Here is a 20,445-nt window from a genome sequence, read left to right on the forward strand (position 1 = left end):
CAGGTTGCTTAACATCTCTGTGCCTCAGTTTCCTTATCTGTGAAATGGGAAAAGTTGTTGTGAGGATTAAATAATACACGTGGCTCATTTGACAAAGTGCCTATGTCAGTAAGGACAAAATAAATGTTGTTTTTGTTATCAACATATATGTTGATATATGTAACAACATATATGTTACTGCTACTTGCACTGAACCGTCCATATTCTCCATTCCGATTTTCTCATTGTTAGAGAGAGTGAACTGAGAGTTGGGTTTCAGGTAGGTAGGGCTTTTGGACCCTCTGCAATGCTTTCCCCACTAAAGACAGATGTTTTGTCTTTTTTCCTTTGGGTTTCTCCTTCAAATTGCCTTGGTTGTGTGTGGATGTGTGTGATACAAATAAAATTTAAGAATCTGTAGTGAGGTAGTTCAAATTCCAAGAGACAAAGACTTTATTCACCCAAACATTAGTTATTATGAAATGGAAATGTTGTGACTTCTATCAGAATTGTACTTAAACATTAAGTCACTCAAATCCTGGCCCTGGGAACAGTCAGATGATTGGGGATCTTCAGTATGTTTATAAGAACAAAAAGTCATGAAAAATATCTGCCAGTCTGGGCCCCATCCTGAAAGGCTGGAGCAGAGGTTTCCAACCTTGGGCACATGTCAGGACCACCTGAAGGGCTTGTGAAAACACAGGTTTTGGGCTCCCTGCAGGGAACATAAAGGTTCTGCAGGTTGCTTACTTATTTGATGCTCTGCTAGATCCAGTGAGTAGGAAAAGCAGTGGACCCTCTGCCCCCACTGCTTCTGCATCGGCCTGTTCAACCAACCACAGTTCAATTCATTTGGTTGAATCCGCAGATGCAGAACCCAGGAATATGGAGGGCTGACTGTACTGTGCCATTTATATAAGGGACTTGAGCACCCACGGATTTTGGTATCCACAGCGGTCCTGGAACAAATTCCCCACGGATACTGAGGGATGACTCTGGGTATATGGGACTCATTGTATTAAAAACAAACAAACAAATAAAAAACAAAGAGAAAAATGTATCAAAAGGAGAATGGATGTGAGGTTGGGGGGGTGGGGTGGAATTAGATTACATGGTTTATTTGTTTGGAAAAGGTAAATCGAAGAAGAGCTTTGCAGTTGTGGACTGAGGGTATCACAAAGGTTCAAATTAAGGGTGGTGGTACCTCTTCTGTGCTACTTGTTTCTGGCACTCTTTGTGGAGAGGAGACTGGAGGTGCTGCTTAGACTTCTGACTGAGATTGGCCACCAGTTGGAGCAAGAAAAAGAGGAAATACGAAAATAATCTGAGTTGTACCAAATAGGTTGCTGTAATCTTGTCAAGTTGTTAAAAATTAGGATCTCCTTTTTGAAAAAGAAATGAGCTTGAGCAATTAGTGCAAACTCTAATCTGTAACTTTCCTATGGGCTTACAATCTGGCAAAAATATTTTCATTTCTTTCCTTTTTAGCAAAGAACTGTAAACAGGGAATCTTTCCACTAGGCAGAAATCAGCTATTTAAGTTTTTACCCAGAAAGGTTGTTTCATTTTGAATCACAAAAAGAAACTCACCTGTGTTCGAGACCTACAATTCTATTAGTATCTTTTTTTTGAATATAAAACTCTTTATTGACCACTGTTCACCACTATTTACCATAAAGTAAACAATATACAGTTGAATAACATTCTGATTACTACAGAGTTATGGTTTTTCCTGGCTTCTGCTGAACCAGTAACCCAAAATACGGAGAAGATTGAGCCTACGTGTAAGGAATGGGTTGGGGTAAAGTTTGAAAAAACATGCAGGTCAAGTTTATATTAGAAAAGTTTGTTCACTCATTTATTCCTGCAGATCCTAAATTGCCAACGTCTCTAACCATCTGATTAGGTTTCCATTAACAAGTCTGAGACATTCCATGTATCACAGTCTTTCAGTAAATACAGCACAGGGATTTCAACTTCTTATAAAGGAATGGTTTTCCAAAAGGAAGCTTTAAATGTCCATTTAACTAAGTCTTGCTTGGCTAATTAAAACATACCAGAATTTTTCTCGTTTTTTCATTTGGGTGTCATTTGTTGACAGTGATAACATTTTCCTTTCAGGGGTTTTGCATATAAAACTGCATTTATATGACGGTAGATATGGATGCAAATTCTGATAGGGCTGCTTTAAAAAATTATCCAATTTGAGGCTTTCCTAGTGGCGCAGTGGTTGAGAGTCCGCCTGCCGAGGTAGGCGACACGGGTTCGTGCCCCGGTCTGGGAAGATACCACATGCCGCACAGTGGCTGGGCCCGTGAGCCATGGCCGCTGAGCCTGTGCGTCCGGAGCCTGTGCTCCACAACGGGAGAGGCTACAACAGTGAGAGGCCCACGTACCGAAAAAAAAAAAAAAATCCAATTTAAATTACTTACATTAATTTGCCTAATTAATTACAAAATTATTTAATTTGAAAGGTTAAGACTTAAATTTTCAATTTAAGTTGAACGTGATTTCTTATATTGCTTAAAATGATAGAATCCCAGAAACATGGGCTTATCCATGGCTGTGAAAGGCTGTTTTTGTTTTGGTAAATGTATTTAAACAATAACCAAAAATCCCCCAAACCATTTACATATGTATTTTATGTATACACATACAAAAAAACCCAGAAAGGTCCTTAGACATATATGAGTTAAATGCAAATTCTGAATTCTGATTGAGTAATGACTATGGAGATTTTCCCCAACATTTAGAAAAGCTGTTCTCTAATGCAGAGGAAATAATATACCGTGGTATCAAATGTTCTTTTCTGCTAAAGGAAGCAACTACAGAAAGCTTTTATTTGTTCAAAGTAACCAGTGGTACAGATGCAAAAAAAACCCAAAGCCCCCCCCCCCAAAAACCCCAAAACCCAACAACTTCCCCAATACTACTTCAAAACGAACATATCAAATTTGATTTTCATTAGAATGTAGTTATTTCTTCACACTAATAAATCAAAAAACCAAGACCTAGATTTTATATATATATATATATATATATATATATATATATATATATATAAATGTATATAAAAAGCAATGCAGACAATTATTGAGCTTCATCTTCTGGACAAGAATGCCAAGTTTGTCTCTTCATAAAAAGCAATTACAATTTGAGGACACTTCATATTTGCCTCCTTTGCCATCACCAAGTCCGCCTCATCTGAATCTTTCCATTTCCTGAGAAACATGAATTCTCCACTGCTGTCTGTGGCACCAGTTATCGCTCTGGGTCGAGACCTCTGGCTAAACCTCGTAGTTTATCAGCAGCATCTCTTTTCTTCTTTGATTTGCTATCATCAGATTCACTGTCAGATAAAGATTTTCTTTTTGTTCCATCTTTTTCTTTACCAGCGTTTTGAGAATTAAGAAATGCTTCAGTCAACTCTGGACAATCTCAATTTTCTTTGGGTTCCCAAGTATTGTCTGCATCTGTAAATCCCTTCCACTTCAGGAAACACTCCACCTTCCGATTCACTACACGTCAGTCCAGTACTTTTTCTACCACAAATTCTTCAGGTTCTGCCTCTTCGACTTTTTTACTCTTTGCATTCTGTTTCTTTCCCGTTTTTTGCAATGTAGTTTTATTGGAGGCCATTTTTTATTGCAGACTTGAAGAGCTGTTATTCACTGCCTCTGAGCTGCTCTGGGTCCCAGGTCTGTGGTGTCCCAGGCCCTGCGCGCCTCCAGCCACATCAAGGTGGACGGGGCTGGGCTAGTATTTTTTTTTTTTAATAACAAAGCAAATTAAATTTTTGGAATGGTACCCAGATGAACCCCACGATGGTGAAACAATGGGGGAACTTCAAGTTTCACATTTTAAATAGAAAATCAGCAGCTGATTGTTACAGCTAAATAAGGGTCTACCTATGTAAATTTAACAAAAACAGAGGGAGAAAGTTTAATAGGTTAAGAATGAGCACTTCATTTTTCATTTGACTTACTTGATAAAATATGTTAACATATATGAGGAGCCAGCTGCTCTCGCCAAACATAAGTAGCAGTTGACTGGTTTACACAATATGCCAGGTGTGTGTCAAATCCTGCAGTTACAGAATTGAATACGACACAGCTTCTGCCTGTAATGGTCCATAATGCAGAAAGGAGGAGAGAACATGAGCAGATAATGCCTGTTTAATGTGGGAAGTAGGACGTAGGGACAGCTATAGAGTGTCCACGTGGTATTATGCATGTACAGCTACATATCATGCAGTGCCTGATCATGGGATTGTGCTGGAGACGTGGCATGTGTGGTGTGTGTGTAAACTTCAACTCCCACAGCAGTGCTATTTTTATCCCCACTTTTCACATGAGGGAAACGAGGTTTTGCAAGATTAAGTTGTTTAAGATCAGGCAGCTAGTTTTTTTTTTCAGAACTGAGATTTGAACTTGGACGTCTGAATGACCTTGAAACCTCTTTGCATTGGAATGCTGTGACTTTTACCCTCTGATCTAGTTCTTGTATACCGTCTGTCAAACTGGTATGCAATTGTTCATTTTTCCAGGTACATCTGGAAACCTCCTTAGATTGTGAATATTTTAGAAATGGCTTATATGTGATGGAGAATTTTCTCAGGAGTGAAATATTAAAAAGGAGAACTAGAACTCATAGCCCTCTCAACTGGAGCTTTACTGCGTAGTACACATTTATCTGGAGGAAGAAATGTGAATGTCCATTACATTCTCAATTGCAGACGCATCCTCCACGTTAAATGAATGATAAATTTGCTCTTTGTAGAAACGTCCATGCTTGTGTATGTACGTGTTTATAGAGATGGTGAGTTGAGTCTTAGGAGTACAAAGCAGAGGCTGACACATTTTTCCACAGTCCTGGGTAAGTTTTGTAGCTGATCTCAGGTCCTAGGATTTGAAAGCCTTGAATCAAAAATATATCCCTTTAGTGGAAAGAGAGAAGGCTCTGGTCTGCCACAACCTGCAAAGTTTATGTTTTAAATATCTTCACATTTTATGTTATAAACGTTCTGCTGGGCTGTGCTTTGTAACACACAGTTGAATGCTGCTCTTATGGATGTTAGCTTCCTTCCTGTAGGTAGAATGAATATGACATAATCCATTCTGCCATAACACAAACTATTTGAAGTGATGCTTCTGGCTGTTAAGGGTAAATCATATCTGTGGAACGAAGTAAGAGTTGGGCTGTTTGCAGTATATTGGATTTGCCCATTTCACAGCTGCATTCATTAAATACAAATTTGATGAAAGCTGTTCATATTAAATTTGATAACCCCAATTCTAGCAAGTTATACAAATGATAAAGCTCCTTTGAAAATTCTATGACATTTGTGTTATTTTTGTCTTTTAATAACTAAGTCATTTTAAAAGTAGGTCCCCTGACTTAACCATATATTGGTGGAAGCACTTCATAATTTATGACTCTTACTGAATTAATTTAGAATTCAGTGCTCTTATCTGATTCTGTCTTTATACTTTGACATTGAAGAAGCTAAGGTTAGTGAATAATCTTAGTTTTTCAATGGAATTCACCGAACTTTTGAGGAATTCCTATGATGTGCACAGCACTGTGCAAGATGTAGTTAGTTTGAATAGGAGAAAGAACTAATCCTCACTCTCTAGAAGTTACTGTCTACCGAGATAATAACAGGCAAGTGTTCTGTGTTGGATATTTCCCCTGTTATTTGTCAGAGAGGGGCAACCTCCTTGGAGCTAGCCAGGTGGGAAAAATGGCCTATCTTATCATATTTAAATTCTCCTTGGGAATAAGAACAACAATTCTAGATGAATGTAAAAGAGTCTCTTTGCCTAATACTTCCTAACAGTCTTATACTTGGTTCATTTTTTGAAAAATAAATTACCTATTCATTCTTTATCTCCCAAATCTGACTTTCAAAGTGGATAATTCTCATCTATTCCCTCAGTCCAGTCCCATCCAAAGCTGCAGAACAAAGTCACTTCTGGAAGGAAGAGTGGGGAAAGCTCAGTTGGAATTAGTAAAAAGCCTTCATTATGAATATTTTTAAAAAATATTTATTTGGTTGCGCCGGGTCTTATGGCAGGCAGGCTCCTAGTTGCGGCTTGCTGGCTCCTTAGTTGTGGCAGGTGAACTCTTAGTTGTGACATGTAGGATCTTGTTCCCTGACCAGGGATCAAACATGGACCCCCTGCATTGGGAGTGTGGAGTCTTAACCACTGTGCCACCAGGGAAGTCCCGAATATTTTTTTATTGTGGGCAGGAATGCTTTTTTTAAAAAAATTGGAGTATAGTTGCTTTACAATGTTGTGTTAGTTTCTGCTGTACAGTGAAGTGAATCTGCTATAAGTATACATATATCCCCTCCTTTTTGGATTTCCTTTCCATTTAGGTCACCACAGAGCACTGAGTAGAGAGTTCCCTGTGCTATACAGCAGGTTCTCATTAGTTATCTATTTTATACATAGTGGTGTATATATGTCAATCCCAATCTCCCTTCATCCCACCCCCTCCTTCCCCCCATGGTGTCCATACGTTTGCTCTCTACGTATGAGTCTCTATTTCTGCTCTGAAAATAGGTTCATCTGTACCATTTTTCTAGATTCCACATATATGCGTTAATATACGATATTTGTTTTTCTCTTTCTGACTTGCTTCACTCTGTATCACAGTCTCTAGGTCCATCCACATCTCTACAAATGACCCAGTTTCATTCCTTTTTACAGCTGAGTAATATTCCACTGTATATATGTACCACATCTTCTTTATCCATTCATCTGTCAGTGGACATTCAGGTTGCTTCCGTGTTCTGGCTACTGTAAATAGTGCTGCAATGAACATTGGGGTGCAGGTGTCTTTCTGAATTATGGTTTTCTCAGGGTATGTGCCCAGTAGTGGGATTGCTCGGTCACATGGTAGTTCTACTTTTAGTTTCTAAAGGAACCTCCATACTGTTCTCCATAATGACTGTATCAATTTACATTCCCACCAACAGTGCAAGAGGGTCCCCTTTTCTCCACACCCTATCCAGCTTTTATTGTTTGTAGATTTTGTGATGATGGCCATTCTGACCGGTGTGAGGTGATACCTCATTGTAGTTTTGATTTGCATTTCTCTAATAATTAGTGATGTTGAGCATCTTTTCATGAGCCTGCTGGCCATCTGTATGACTTCTTTGGAGAAATGTCTAGTTAGGTCTTCTGCCCATTTTTGGATTGAGTTGTTTGTTTTTTTGATATTGAGCTCATGAGCTATTTGTATATTTTGGAGATGAATCGCTTATCAGTTGCTTCATTTGCAAATATTTTTTCCCATTCTGAGGGTTGTCTTTTTTTTTTTTTTTTTTTTTTGCGGTACACGGGCCTCTCACTGTTGTGGCCTCTCCCGTTGCGGAGCACAGGCTCCAGATGCGCAGGCTCAGTGGCCATGGCTCACGGGCATAGCCGCTCTGCGGCATGTGGGATCTTCCCAGACCGGGGCACGAACCCGTGTCCCCTGCATTGGCAGGCGGACTCTCAACCACTGTGCCACCAGGGAAGCCCGAGGGTTGTCTTTTTTGTCTTGTTTATTATTATGAATATTTTAAATTTAGTTTTGTTATTTTCAAACATCTGTAATAGCTCAAACAATGCCTAAAAGGAATTGCTTGGAATTTTTTCAGTTAGAGATTTCTGTGGACCTGCTTTGATGAACAGCTAAAAAATTGATTTATAATTAGTTTTACATAATGTTCACATTTATTTATATGGAAATGGGCATGCTTAGACTTTTCAAAATAGTTTTTCTCTTTTAAATGGGTTAAATACTGTTTTCTAAAAATGGTTCCAACATATTAATTTACTGAGTAAACTTCTCCATTAAAGAACGGATGACAAATACATAAACCCCAACACAACCAAGCATCTTCTTAATCTGAATCGGTGATTTTCTTTAATACAACAGGTAGTACCACTGATGAGTTAAATGTAAAAATCCCCTTGCCTATTAAATTTTAATCACATTATATTTCTAAACTGGTCATACATTTAGTATTAAAAAAATTTTTTTTCCTGACGTTTGTAAGAAATGTTAGCCTGTTACAAGGTCTTTGTGAAAGTTCAGACCTATGTGTAACAGACCCAGAGGAAAGCTAGCTGAAATTTGGATAGACTCTTCAATTAGCTGAAATATTTTATATATCTAGAAGATTTATATCTTGCCTGCATTTTTTTAACCTATTGTATGATTCCATTTATGTAAAATACAAACACAGGCTCAAGAAATCTCTGTTGTGAGGCTTTGCACATGATGCTTCGCCTCCCTGGGAAACTGTCCCCCCCCAGCCTGCTGCCCTGCTCTTCCCTGTCTACTCATCCTGCCATTCTTTTGCCTGCATTTTATAGTTAAGAGCTTAAAGTTGTTTCTTTTTTTTCCCCATAGGTAATAAAATGCTTATCAGTTAACAGACCAGGAAATGTCATGAGCGTTGCTCTGACAGTTATAAAGTTTCAAAATATTATGGTAACAAGCTGAATAATATTGCATTTTATTTTTTATTTTTCCTTCTTAAAATTGTTTTGACTTTTTTTATAATGCGAATTCTATTACAGCTCCATTTACCTTTGATAACAAATGTTTTACTTTATTCTTGAAATAATCCCACTTGGTTCTCACACTTCCTTCATTGAATCACAGCAGGTTTTTTTTTTTTTTTTTTTTTTTTTTTTCCCTGTACGCGGGCCTCTCGCTGTGGTGGCCTCTCCCGTTGCGGAGCACAGGCTCCGGACGCGCAGGCTCAGCAGCCATGACTCACGGGCCCAGCCGCTCCGCGGTATGTGGGATCTTCCCGGACCGGGGCACGAACCCGTGACCCCTGCATCGGCAGGCGGACTCTCAACCACTGTGCCACCAGGGGAGCCCCACAGCAGGTTTTAAGGCTAAATCAGGCCCATTGGAATTTATGTAGTGGTAGTTTGTCAAGTTGAGGTGGTATTTCATGGAGGTGAGATCTGTAGCAAGATGTGATTGTTTTAAATTGGTCTTTGAAGTGTTGAACAACTTTATCTATTGCAAAATTGTAGATATTTTCTCACTCATTTTTTTCTCAAGAAAGGAAACTTTCCGTGAGTAAATGTACTTAGCAGTGAGTTCTTGATTTTCCCAAAGCCTTCTAGATAGTCATCTTTTCCCTGCCTGCATGTCTCTTCATATCATCTTCCTTCTAGGCCTGTCTGTCTCTGTGTTCAAATTTCCCCTTTTTTATAAGTACACCAATCAAGTTGGATTAGGGCCAACCCTAATGACCTCATTTTAACTTTAACTTCCATAAAGGCCCTATCTCCAAATAAGATAACATTCTTAGGTACTGGGAGTTAGGACTTTGGATCTAGGACTCCAACATAACTTTTTTTGAAAATTAATTAATTGATTTTTGAATATTTTAAACTTTTTATTTTATATTGGAGTATAGCCAATTAACAATGTTGTGGTAGTTTCAGGTGCACAGCAAAACGACTCAGCCATACATATACATGTATCCATTCTCCTGCAGACTCCCCTCCCATCCAGGCTGTTGCATAACATTGAGCAGAGTTCCCTGTGCTATACAGTAAGTCCTTGTTGGTTATCCTTTTTAAATATAGAAGTACGTACATGTCAATCCCACAATCCCAAACTCCCTAACTATCCCTTCCCCCACTCTTCCCCCCGGTAACCATAAGTTTGTTCTCTAAGTCTGTGAGTCTGTTTCTGTTTTGTAAATACGTTCATTTGTATCATTTCTTCTTAGATTCCACATATAAGTGATATCATATCATATTTCTCTTTCTCTGTCTGACTTACTTCACTTAGTATGACAATCTCTAGGTCCATCCATGTTGCTGCAAATGGCATTATTTCATTCTTTTTTATGGCTGAGTAATATTCCATTATATATATGTACTGCATCTTCTTTATCCATTCCTCTGTCGATGGACATTTAGGTTGCTTCCATGTCTTGGCTATTGTAAACGGTGCTGCAATCAACATTGGGGTGCATGTATCCTTTCAGACCATATTCTTCTCTGGATATAAGCCCAGGAGTGGGATTGCAGGGTCATATGGTAGTTCTATTTTTTAGTTTTTTAAGGAACCTCCATACTGTTCTCCATAGTGGCTCTACCAATTTACATTCCCACCAACAGTGTAGGAAAGTTTCCTTCTCTCCACATCATCTCCAGCATTTATAGTTTGTGGATTTTGGATGATAACCTTTTTGACTGGTGTGAGGTTATATCTTATTGTAGTTTTGATTTGCATTTCTCTAATCATTCAGCATTAGCGATGTTGAACATCTTTTCGTGTGCCTCTTGGCCATCTGTATGTCTTCCTTGGAAAAATGTCTATTTAGGTCTTCTGCCCATTTTTTGACTGCATTGTTTGTTTTGGTGTTATTAAGCTGAATGAGCTATTTGTAAATTTTGGAGACTAATCCTTTTTCAGTCACATCATTTGCAAATATTTTCTCCCAATCTGTGGGTTGTCTTTTCGTTTCATTTATGGTTACCTTTGCTGTACAAAAGCTTTTGAGGTTAGTTAGGTCCCATTTGCTTATTTTTGTTTTTATTTCCATTACTTTGGTAGATGGGTCAGAAAAGATACTGCTACGATTTATGTCAGAGAGTGTTCTGCCTTTGTTTTCCTCTAGGAGTTTTATAGTGTCTGGTCTCACATTTAGGTCTTTAATCCATTTTTAGTTTATTTTTGTGTATGGTCTTAAAGAATGATCTAATTTCATTTTCTTACATGTAGCTGTCAAGTTTTCCCAGCACCATTTGTTGAAGAGACTGTCTTTCCACCATTGTATACTCTTGCCTCCTTTATCATAGATTAATTGACCAGAGGTGTGTGGGTTTATTTCTGGGCTTTCTATCCTGTTCCATTGGTCTATATTTCTATTTTTGTGCCAATACCATACTGTTTTGATGACTCTAGCTTTGTAGGATAGTCTGAAGTCAGGGAGCCTCATTCCTCCAGCTCTGTTTTTCTTTCTCAAGATTGCTTTGGCTATTCGGGGTCTTTTGTGTCTTCATACAAATTTTAATATTATTTGTTCTAGTTCTGTGAAAAATGCCATTGGTAATTTGACAGAGATGTCATTGAATCTGTAGATTGCCTTGGGTAGTATAGTCATTTTGACAGTATTTATTCTTCCAGTCCAAGAACATGGTATAGCTTTCTATCTGTTTGTGTCTTCTTTGATTTCTTTCATCAGCGTCTTATAGTTTTCAGAGTACAGGTCTTTTGTCTCCTTAGGTAGTATCCAACATATCTTTATTGGAGTATACCACATATCTTCTTTGGGAGAACACAATTCAGCCCATAATAATCCACTACTTTTTTTTACTAGATACATGAAGACTGTGCCTATAGAATTCAAAATCAACTCAAAAGTAGTTAAGTACAGTAATGATTCATGACTACAATGAATGTTTGTTGTTTTAAGCCACTGAGCTTTGGGCTGGTTTGTTACACAGCAATAGATAACCGATACCATGATCATGCAAAAGCTTGCTCCAGAGATTTCTCATAGTTTAGAGGAAAGGGATCAATGTTTCTGTGCTACTATATATTACAAATAAGGGAAATTTTACAAACAGCCTTATTGAGGTATACTTGACAAACGAAGAATTGCACATATTTAATGTGTACAAATTTTTTTAAAAATAAATTTATTTATTTATTTTTGGCTGCATTGGGTCTTCGTTGTTGCACACAAGCTTTCTCTAGTTGTGGCGAGCGGGGGCTTCTCATTGCAGTGGCTTCTCTTGTTATGGAGCACAGGCTCTAGGTGTGCGGGCTTCAGTAGTTGTGGCACGTGGGCTCAGTAGTTGTGGCTTGCGGGCTCTAGAGTGCTGTCTCAGTAGTTGTGGCACATGGGCTTAGTTGCTCTGCAGCACGTGGGATCTTCCTGGACCAGGGCTTGAACCTGTGTCCACTGCAATGGCAGGCAGATTTTTAACCACTGTGCCACCAGGGAAGCCCTAATGTGTACAATTTGTTGAGTTTGGACATAAGTGAACTGATACCATCACCACAGTTAAGGTAATAGAAATATCCAACACTTTCCCACAAAAACAAAAACAGACAAACAAATGGGACCTAATGAAACTTAAAAGCTTTTGCACATCAAAGGAAACCATAAACAAAATGAAAAGACAACCTACCGAATGGGAGAAAATATTTGCAAACAGTGTGACTGACAAGGCCTTAATTTTCAAACTATACAAACAGGTCATACAACTCAACAACAAAAAAACAAACAACCCAATCAAAAAATGCGCAGAAGACCTAAATACACATTTCTCCAAAGAAGAAATACAAATGGCCAATAGGCACATGAAAGGATGCTCAACATCGCTAATCATTAGAGAAATGCAAATCAAAACTACAATGAGGTACCACCTCACACTGGTCAGAATGGCCATCATTAAAAAGTCTACAGATAACAAATGCTGATGAGGATGTGGAGAAAAAGGAACCCTCCGACACTGTTGCTGGGAATGTAAGTTGGTGCAGCCACTATGGAAAACAATATGGAGGTTCTGCAGAAAACTAAAAATAAAATTACCATATGAGGGCTTCCCTGTTGGTGCAGTGGTTGAGAGTCCGCCTGCCGATGCAGGGCACACGGGTTCGTGCCCCGGTCCGGGAAGATCCCGCGTGCCGCCGAGCGGCTGGGCCCGTGAGCTATGGCGGCTGAGGCTGCGCGTCCGGAGCCTGTGCTCCGCAACGGGAGAGGCCACAACAGTGAGAGGCCCGCATACAGGAAAAAAAAAGAAAAAAAAAAAATTACCATATGATCCAGCAACCCCAGTCCTGGGCATATATCTAGACAAAACTCTAGTTGAAAAAGATACATGCACCCCTGTAGTTCATAGGAGCACTATCCACAGTATCCAAGACATGGAAACAACCTAAATGTCCATTGACAGAGGAATGGATAAAGACGAGGTGGTTAGCAGGTGTAAGCTATTATATATAGAATGGATAAAAAACAAGGTCCTGCTGTATAGAACAGAGAACTATATTAAATATCCTATGATAAACCACAATGGAAAAGAATATTGAAAAAACAATGTCTATATATGTATAACTGAATCACTTTGCTGTACAGAAGAAATTAACACAACATTGTAGATCAACTATACTATAAAACTATACTTTTTATACTTCAATAAAAAAAACAAAATAGAAACAATGGGACAGAAGCAAACACGGGGATTTTCACAGGCTGAGTTCAGGAGCTCAGATGTTAGTGTTTCAATCTTGTTCCCAAGCCAATTTCTACTTTTTGTTATTTTTGAGAAATCTTGTCTTGAATATGGAAGGGGGTTCTGGTTAGGGATAGAGCTTTGGAGAAGAGAGGAGACTAGAATTAATGAAGGTGTGGCATGATATCTTTTGTTTTTTGTCCCTTGCTTGGGTTTGACCTGACAGAATGCAAGTTGCTCTATAAGACTTTGTAAGATTCTAGGTATATCTAGAATCTGCTTAGGACCCCAGCTGACACAGTGGGACCCTGAGTTGGTCCTGGAACCTTGAGAGCGTGGTTCAGGAGTATCAGGAGAATAGAGACATTGGCTTTCTTGAAGTGGGTACCACCACAGGGGCATGAGGGGTGAGCATCCTTCTAATGGCTTTGTGGGCGGAGCTGGATATTCACAGGTGTGAGCCAGTACAGAAGGGAGGGCAGGGCAGTTGCCTTGGGCCACTTCAAATGCAGACTGAATTGTGGGCACCCATGAGACTTTTCTTTGGGGACTTCTCAGAGTGTGGTGCCAGGACCAGCCGCACTAGCATCACCTGGGAACTTGTTAAGAATTTAAATGCTTAGGACTTTCTCCAAAGTCATGGGAGCATGTTCTAGTGTAGAGAGAGTGGGAGAATTAATGCATTGGGCAGAACCCTCAACCAATGGAGTAAGAAGTTGGCAAATAAATGCCTCAGACTCCTGTCATTTAGAAGGACAATTCCAAGGTAGACTTTTTATAGTTCCCGAGGATCCCCTACAGAGATCCAGATCCCCACAGTGGTAACCAGGTAGTAATACATCCTTTAACTTTTCCATCTCACATTCCCAACTCCTTCTTGCTTTCTGGAAACAAGCTGAAAAAACTATCTGCACACAAGTTCTTCTCTCAGACTCTTTTTGGGGGATAATAATAATAATAAACCAATAATAATAATGTTACCCACAAACACATGTGTTGGTCTGTGAAAATATTCTGATTTGTGCTAAGTATATGGGTTCTAAAAAGTATTTTTAAGTTCCATGCTGCACTGAGGAGCTCTATGGGAGGGACATAGGATCTCTGTCACCTTGGTGAATGTCCACTGTTGCTTAGGAAGAAATAAACTCTCTACGAAGATACCGGCACAGAGGAAAATAACTTCATTTATGGCTGACAAGGGTAGTCTTTCAGATTGATTCTCTCATTGGTTTAGCTTCCTGTGGCCAGGGAATTAAACCCCCTACTATGTGCAATTTTCACTTACTGAGAAATTTAGTCTCTTGGCAAGCTGTTCCTTGGTGTGTCTGGATAAGGATGAGAAAGGAAGTCTTTGGCAGTTTAGCACAAGTGTTTGGGAATTTGATTTTTGGTTACTGTGAATACTTAATTTTATGAGTACTGGAGGAGGTCATGGAGAGGATGTGACCACTGGTCGACCTGTGAGCTGGACTCAGACAGTTGGAGGCTTTTCACTTCCTTCTCTGTCTTTGTAATGGACGTCTGCCTGCTGTTCCCACACTAGGAGCTCTTTCAAGGATGCAGCCTTGAGAGATTGATGTGCTATTGAGACCATCTGGACTGAAGACATGTCTGAACCCCATTAAGGTCTCCATATAAACTTTTAAGATTCTAGCATGGTGCAGATATCTACTTGTCTTGCAGCTGCTCAAGACAAGCCTCATATGTAAGTTCCCTTTCTTGCTAAACCTGCCACCTACCAATCTGGAGTAGCCTGCATCTTTCTTCGGTCTCTCCTTGCTCTCCGTGTATGGAGGCCAGTTTCAGATCTCACCTGGGGAACTCCGAGTATTGTGAACCAACAATGAGCATATTTTCTTCAGTGTATAATAAATTGATTGTTCAAATTATACTAAAGAACAGGGAGTTTGGTTTTATGTCCAGCAATTTAGTTTCTCAAGGATATTGAATACTTTTGCTTTGATGTGGGGGAAAGCAGTTCAAAGGAAATGAATATCTTTTTCATAAAGTAAGGCTGTTAGCTAATAGCTGCAGCAGAGAAAGGTAAATAAAAGCATTGTCTGGTTTATGCTTTGACTGAAAGCGTAATAATTTTTTTTGGTTTATACCTATGATTCTAAAGATTATCAGAGATGTCAGGACTTGAAAATGTTGATTTTACCTGGGTTCCTGCTATGAAATACATCATGCATGAATTCTGACGTACTTATGGTTTTTATATGCATCATTTATTTCTAGGAAGAAATAATTCCAATATATCAGGTCAGACATGGTAAAGAAGGAGTTGTTTTGAAGTCATATGATTAATGTTAACAATTCAGTTATTATAGGACTTTAATTCACGTGGGTTTTTTCTTGTTTGTTTTTTCTTTGTTTTACTCAGCTATTAGCTGGTGCTCAGCCTTTTTTTTTTTTTTTTTTTTTTAATAATCTTAGTTTGGTTGCACCATGCAGGATCTTAGTTCCCCAACCAGGGTTCCAACCTGCACCCCCTGCAGTGGAAGCACAGAGTGTTAAACACTGGGCCACCAGGGAAGTCCCTATTGCTCAGTCTTTTGCTGGGTCTTCTGCTGTGGCGGCTGCCATCCACCAGCTGACTGGGGAAGAAGAAATTCTCAATGAAAATATAAAGGAATGTAGATATAAAGGATATAAATGGCAGGAAAAGTTTTTCCTGCTATTCTTAGGGAAGTTATATAGTATCATGGAAAGAATGTGGTCTTTGAAATCCAACAGATTCTAGCTTAAACCTTAGCCCTTCATCATTAACTGTTTATAATCAAAGGACAATTATTTAACTTTCTATGCCTCAGTTTTCTTACCTATAAAAGAGATGCTATCCGCCTAAGAAGATTGTTACAAAAGTTAGAGGTAGTATACATAAAGTGCCTAGGAGACTTACAACAAATGGTAAATATTATTACTGTTACTTTACTACATTGAAAGGAACTTTCAGAGAAAGATCACTTTGGTCAGAGCGAGTGATAAACCTTGTACTTGGTGGGCAGGTTTCCAGGCTGTATAGAAATAGTGGTGTAAACAAAAATGACTCAGCTTGAAGGTCTTGACATGGGACTTTCCTCCAAATAGCCCCACTGACTTTATAATATGATATTCAAACCTGGATGATTTTTAGGATATTTAGAAGAACTGTTTCATGTCACCCCAAAGCAGTGAATATGAATTTTTAAAAGTTGTTTAAGGTGATTCTGATGATGAGTCAGCTTTGGGAACCACTTCTTAACATTCAGACCCAGCTCTTGCAGACCAACTTTGGGCATTATTGGGTGAATAGCTACAAATTAGTCTTAAGACCTTTTATCTTTAAAAAAAAAAACTGTTATGCTTTTCTGCTCTGAACAAAATTAATGTAATATCATCTAAAATCCAGTCCATGTTTGAGTTGCCCAAATTGTCTCCAAAATACCTTTTATGTTTGGTTTGTTTTAATCAATATCCAAACAAGGTCTACATGTTGCATTTGGTTGATATGTCCGTTAACTCTTTCTTCTTTTTTTATATCACTGATCTGTTGGAGACACTGTGATTTATACTTTAGAGTGTTCCGCCTTTTGGATTTGATGGACTGCTTCTCATGGTATTTAACTTGTTGCTCTATCCTGTGTTTACTATAAACTGGTAATTTGATATAGAGGCTTGATTAGATTCAGGTTCAATTTATTTTCAGTTTGTTATATATTTTTTATGTGTTCAATTCACAGCAGTCATTATTCTTTTTGATGAAATTTGTCCCATCTTAGGTCAGTGGGAATTTCATCACATTGGCTCCAGTGTCCTTTGCCAAAACACTAGTAGCTCTTGAGAATGTTGTTGCTTTCTGGCTCAATAAGACGTCCCAGGTTCATCTTTCTGTATGTCTAGAATCAGTGATTCCTAGAAGGAGCCATGCTTTATTTCAGTGGGGAATGGTATTTAGAGACCACAATCTGAGTGCCAGGAGAGTTCATTACTCCTGCATTGTCATTGCATTTAGCAATTTCTGTAGATAGAGTTGGGAAATACATGTTTAAAAATAAAAGAAATCATCAGTGTGCATTGACATTTCCAATTCAAATTTAAGGTTACAGAATATTTACTTAATTTGTTTGATTTTATATTTGTATCTCTTTAGTCTTGGGCTGGAAATTTGAAGGCTTTCACCCTGACCTGTGTAGCTGTGCTGGTCCTGAGTGTCCCTGCTCTTATATCCTTTCTTCACCTATCCTCCGATTTGCCCTGTATTACAGGAGGCTGACGCCTACAGTCTGCATTTCCTTGGCTCCCCTGTCAGCTGGCTTCTGGTGTATCTTTGTCAGTGGGGAACACTGGTAGGAAGTTGGCAGATGAGAAGGGGAGAGGTTTCAAATTATTTCTCCCCTTCCATCTTTGCTTTGAAAATCATCTGTGGCAGTGGCCATGTCTCCTCTGAAGGCTCAACTCCCATGGGTACTGGCTTGCCAAGGTTTCAGCTTTCATTGGGTGACCCTGGCCCCTGGCTCTGGTTCTACCACTTCGCTCCCCCTTCTCTCTATATGCTAGTGGCTTCCTCTTGGTGCTAAGCTCCGGGTTGTATCACTGTCCTCTGGGTTTTCACCTCTCCTGTCACCTGTGTAACGAATTCCGTATATTATAGTAGTGCTGCTTTAAATACTCAGGTGGCTTCTACTATATGGTTGGACTCTGATGCTTAATAATAATGTTGCTTAATCATTGAACATATTATTTTACCAACAAAGTCTTATGAATTTTTGACTGATTGGAGCTTGCAAACTGAATCCTGAGAGTCATTATTGTCATTATCACAAGTCACTTATTTACTTAATTAATTTATTAACATCTTTATTGGAGTGTAATGGCTTTACATTGTTGTGTTAGTTGCTGCTGTATAACAAAGTGAATCAGCTGTACATATACATATATCCCCACATTCCTTCCCTCTTGCGTCTCCCTCCCACCCTTCCCACCCCACCCCGCTAGGTGGTTACAGAGCACTGAGCTGATCTCCCTGTGCTATGCGGCTGCTTCCCACTAGCTATTGATTTTACATCTGGTAGTGTATATATGTCCATGCCACAATCTCACTTCGTCTCAGTTTACCCTTCCACCTCCCATGTCCTCAAGTCCATTCTCTACGTCTGCATCTTTATTCCTGTCCTGCCCCTACGTTCTTCAGAACCACTTATTTTTAGGTTCCATATATATGTGTTAGCATACGGTATTTGTTTTTCTCTTTCTGACTTACTTCACTTTGTATGACAGTTTCTAGGTCCACCCACCTCACTACAAATAACTCAATTTTGTTTCTTTCTATGGCTGAGTAATATTCCATTGTATATATGTGCCACATCTTCTTTATCCATTCATCTTTCAATGGACAATTAGGTTGTTTCCATGTCCTGGCCATTGTAAATACAGCTTCAGTGAACATTGTGGTACATGACTCTTTTTGAATTATGGTTTTCTCAGGGTATATGCCCAGCAGTGGGATTGCTGGGTCATATGGTAGTTCTATTTTTAGTTTTTTAAGGAACCTCCATACTGTTGTCCATAGTGGCTGTATCAATTTACATTTCCACCAACAATGCAAGAGGGTTTGCTTTTCTCTACACATTTATTGTTTGTAGATTTTTTTGTTGATGGCCATTCTGACTGGTGTGAGGTGATATCTCATTGTAGTTTTGGTTTGCATTTCTCTAATGATTAGTGATGTTGAACATCCTTTCATGTGTTTGTTGGCAACCTGTATATCTTCTTTGGAGAAATGTCTATTTAAGTCTTCTGCCCATTATTGGATTGGGTTGTTTGTTTTTTTGATAGTGAGCTGTATGAGCTGCTTGTGTATTTTGGAGATTAATCCTTTGTCAGGTGCTTCATTTGCAAATATTATCTCCCATTCTGAGGGTTGTCTTTTCATCTTCTTTATGGCTTCCTTTGCTGTGCAAGCGCTTTTAAGTTTCATTAGGTCCCATTTGTTTATTTTTGTTTTTATTGCCCTTTCTCTAGGAGGTGGGTCAAAAAGGATCTTGCTGTGATTTATGTCATAGAGTGTTTTGCCTATGTTTTCCTCTAAGAGTGTTTGGCCTTACATTTAGGTCTTTAATCCATTTTGAGTTCAGTTTTGTGTATGGTGTTAGGGAGTGTTCTAATTTCATTCTTTTACATGTAGCTGTCCAGTTTTCCCAGCACCACTTATTGAAGAGGCTGTCTTTTCTCCATTGTATATTCTTGCCTCCTTTATCAAAGATAAGATGACCATAGGTGCATGGGGTTATCTCTGGGCTTTCCATCCTGTTCTGTTGATCTATCTTTCTGTTTTTGTGCCAGTACCATACTGTCTTGATTACTGTAGCTTTGTAACATAGTCTGAAGTCAGGGAGCCTGGCTCCTCCAGCTCCATTTTTCGTTCTCAAGATCGCTTTGGCTATTCGGGATCTTTTGTGTTTCCATACAAATTGTGAAATTTTTTGTTCTAGTTAGGTAAAAAATGCCACTGGTAGTTTCATAGGGATTGCATTGAATCTGTATATTGCTTTGGGTAGTATAGTCATTTTCACAACATTGATTCTTCCAATCCAAGAACATGGTGTATCTCTCCATCTGTTTGTACCATCTTTAATTTCTTTCATCAGTGTCTTATAGTTTTCTTCATACAGGTCTTTTGTCTCCTTAGGTAGGTTTATTCCTAGGTATTTTATTCTTTTTGTTGCAATGGTAAATGGGAGTGTTTTCTTAATTACATTTGCAGATTTTTCATCATTAGTGTATAGGAATGCAAGAGATTTCTGGGCATTAATTTTGTATTCTGCTGCTCTACCAAATTCATTGATTAGCTCTAGTAGTTTTATCGTAGCATCTTTAGGATTCTCTATATGTAGTATCATGTCATCTGCAAATAGTGACAGCTTTACTTCTTCCTTTCTGATTTGTATTCCTTTTATTTCTTTTTCTTCTCTGATTGCTCTGGCTAAAACTTCCAAAACTATGTTGAATAATAGTGAGAGCGGGCAACCTTGTCTTGTTCCTGATCTTAGTGAAAATGGTTTCAAGTTTTCACTATTGAGAACGATGTTGGCTGTGGGTTTGTCCTATATGACCTTTATTATATTGAGGTAAGTTCCCTCTATGCCTACTTTTTGGAGAGTTTTTATCATAAATGGGTGTTGAATTTTGTCAAAAGCTTTTTCTGTAACTATTGGGATGTTCATATGGTTTTTCTCCTTCAGTTTGTTAATATGGTGTATCACAT

General features: G+C 38.7%; 1 protein-coding gene and 1 pseudogene across 4 annotated transcripts in view; one reads left to right on the forward strand and one right to left on the reverse strand.

Moving 5' to 3' along the window:
• Window positions 1-20,445, forward strand: part of GRM8 (glutamate metabotropic receptor 8) — a gene marked incomplete at both ends in the record, with an annotated part of 755,346 nt that overhangs the window by 85,779 nt on the left and 649,122 nt on the right. The gene's annotated exons all lie outside the window — the stretch shown is intronic.
• Window positions 3,070-3,782, reverse strand: LOC309827311 (chromobox protein homolog 3-like; annotated as a pseudogene). The gene has a single exon. The product of its transcript is annotated as a chromobox protein homolog 3-like (transcript).

This window comes from Grampus griseus, assembly GCF_964374135.1.
Source record: "Grampus griseus genome assembly, chromosome: 9".
Lineage (NCBI taxonomy): Eukaryota > Metazoa > Chordata > Mammalia > Artiodactyla > Delphinidae > Grampus > Grampus griseus.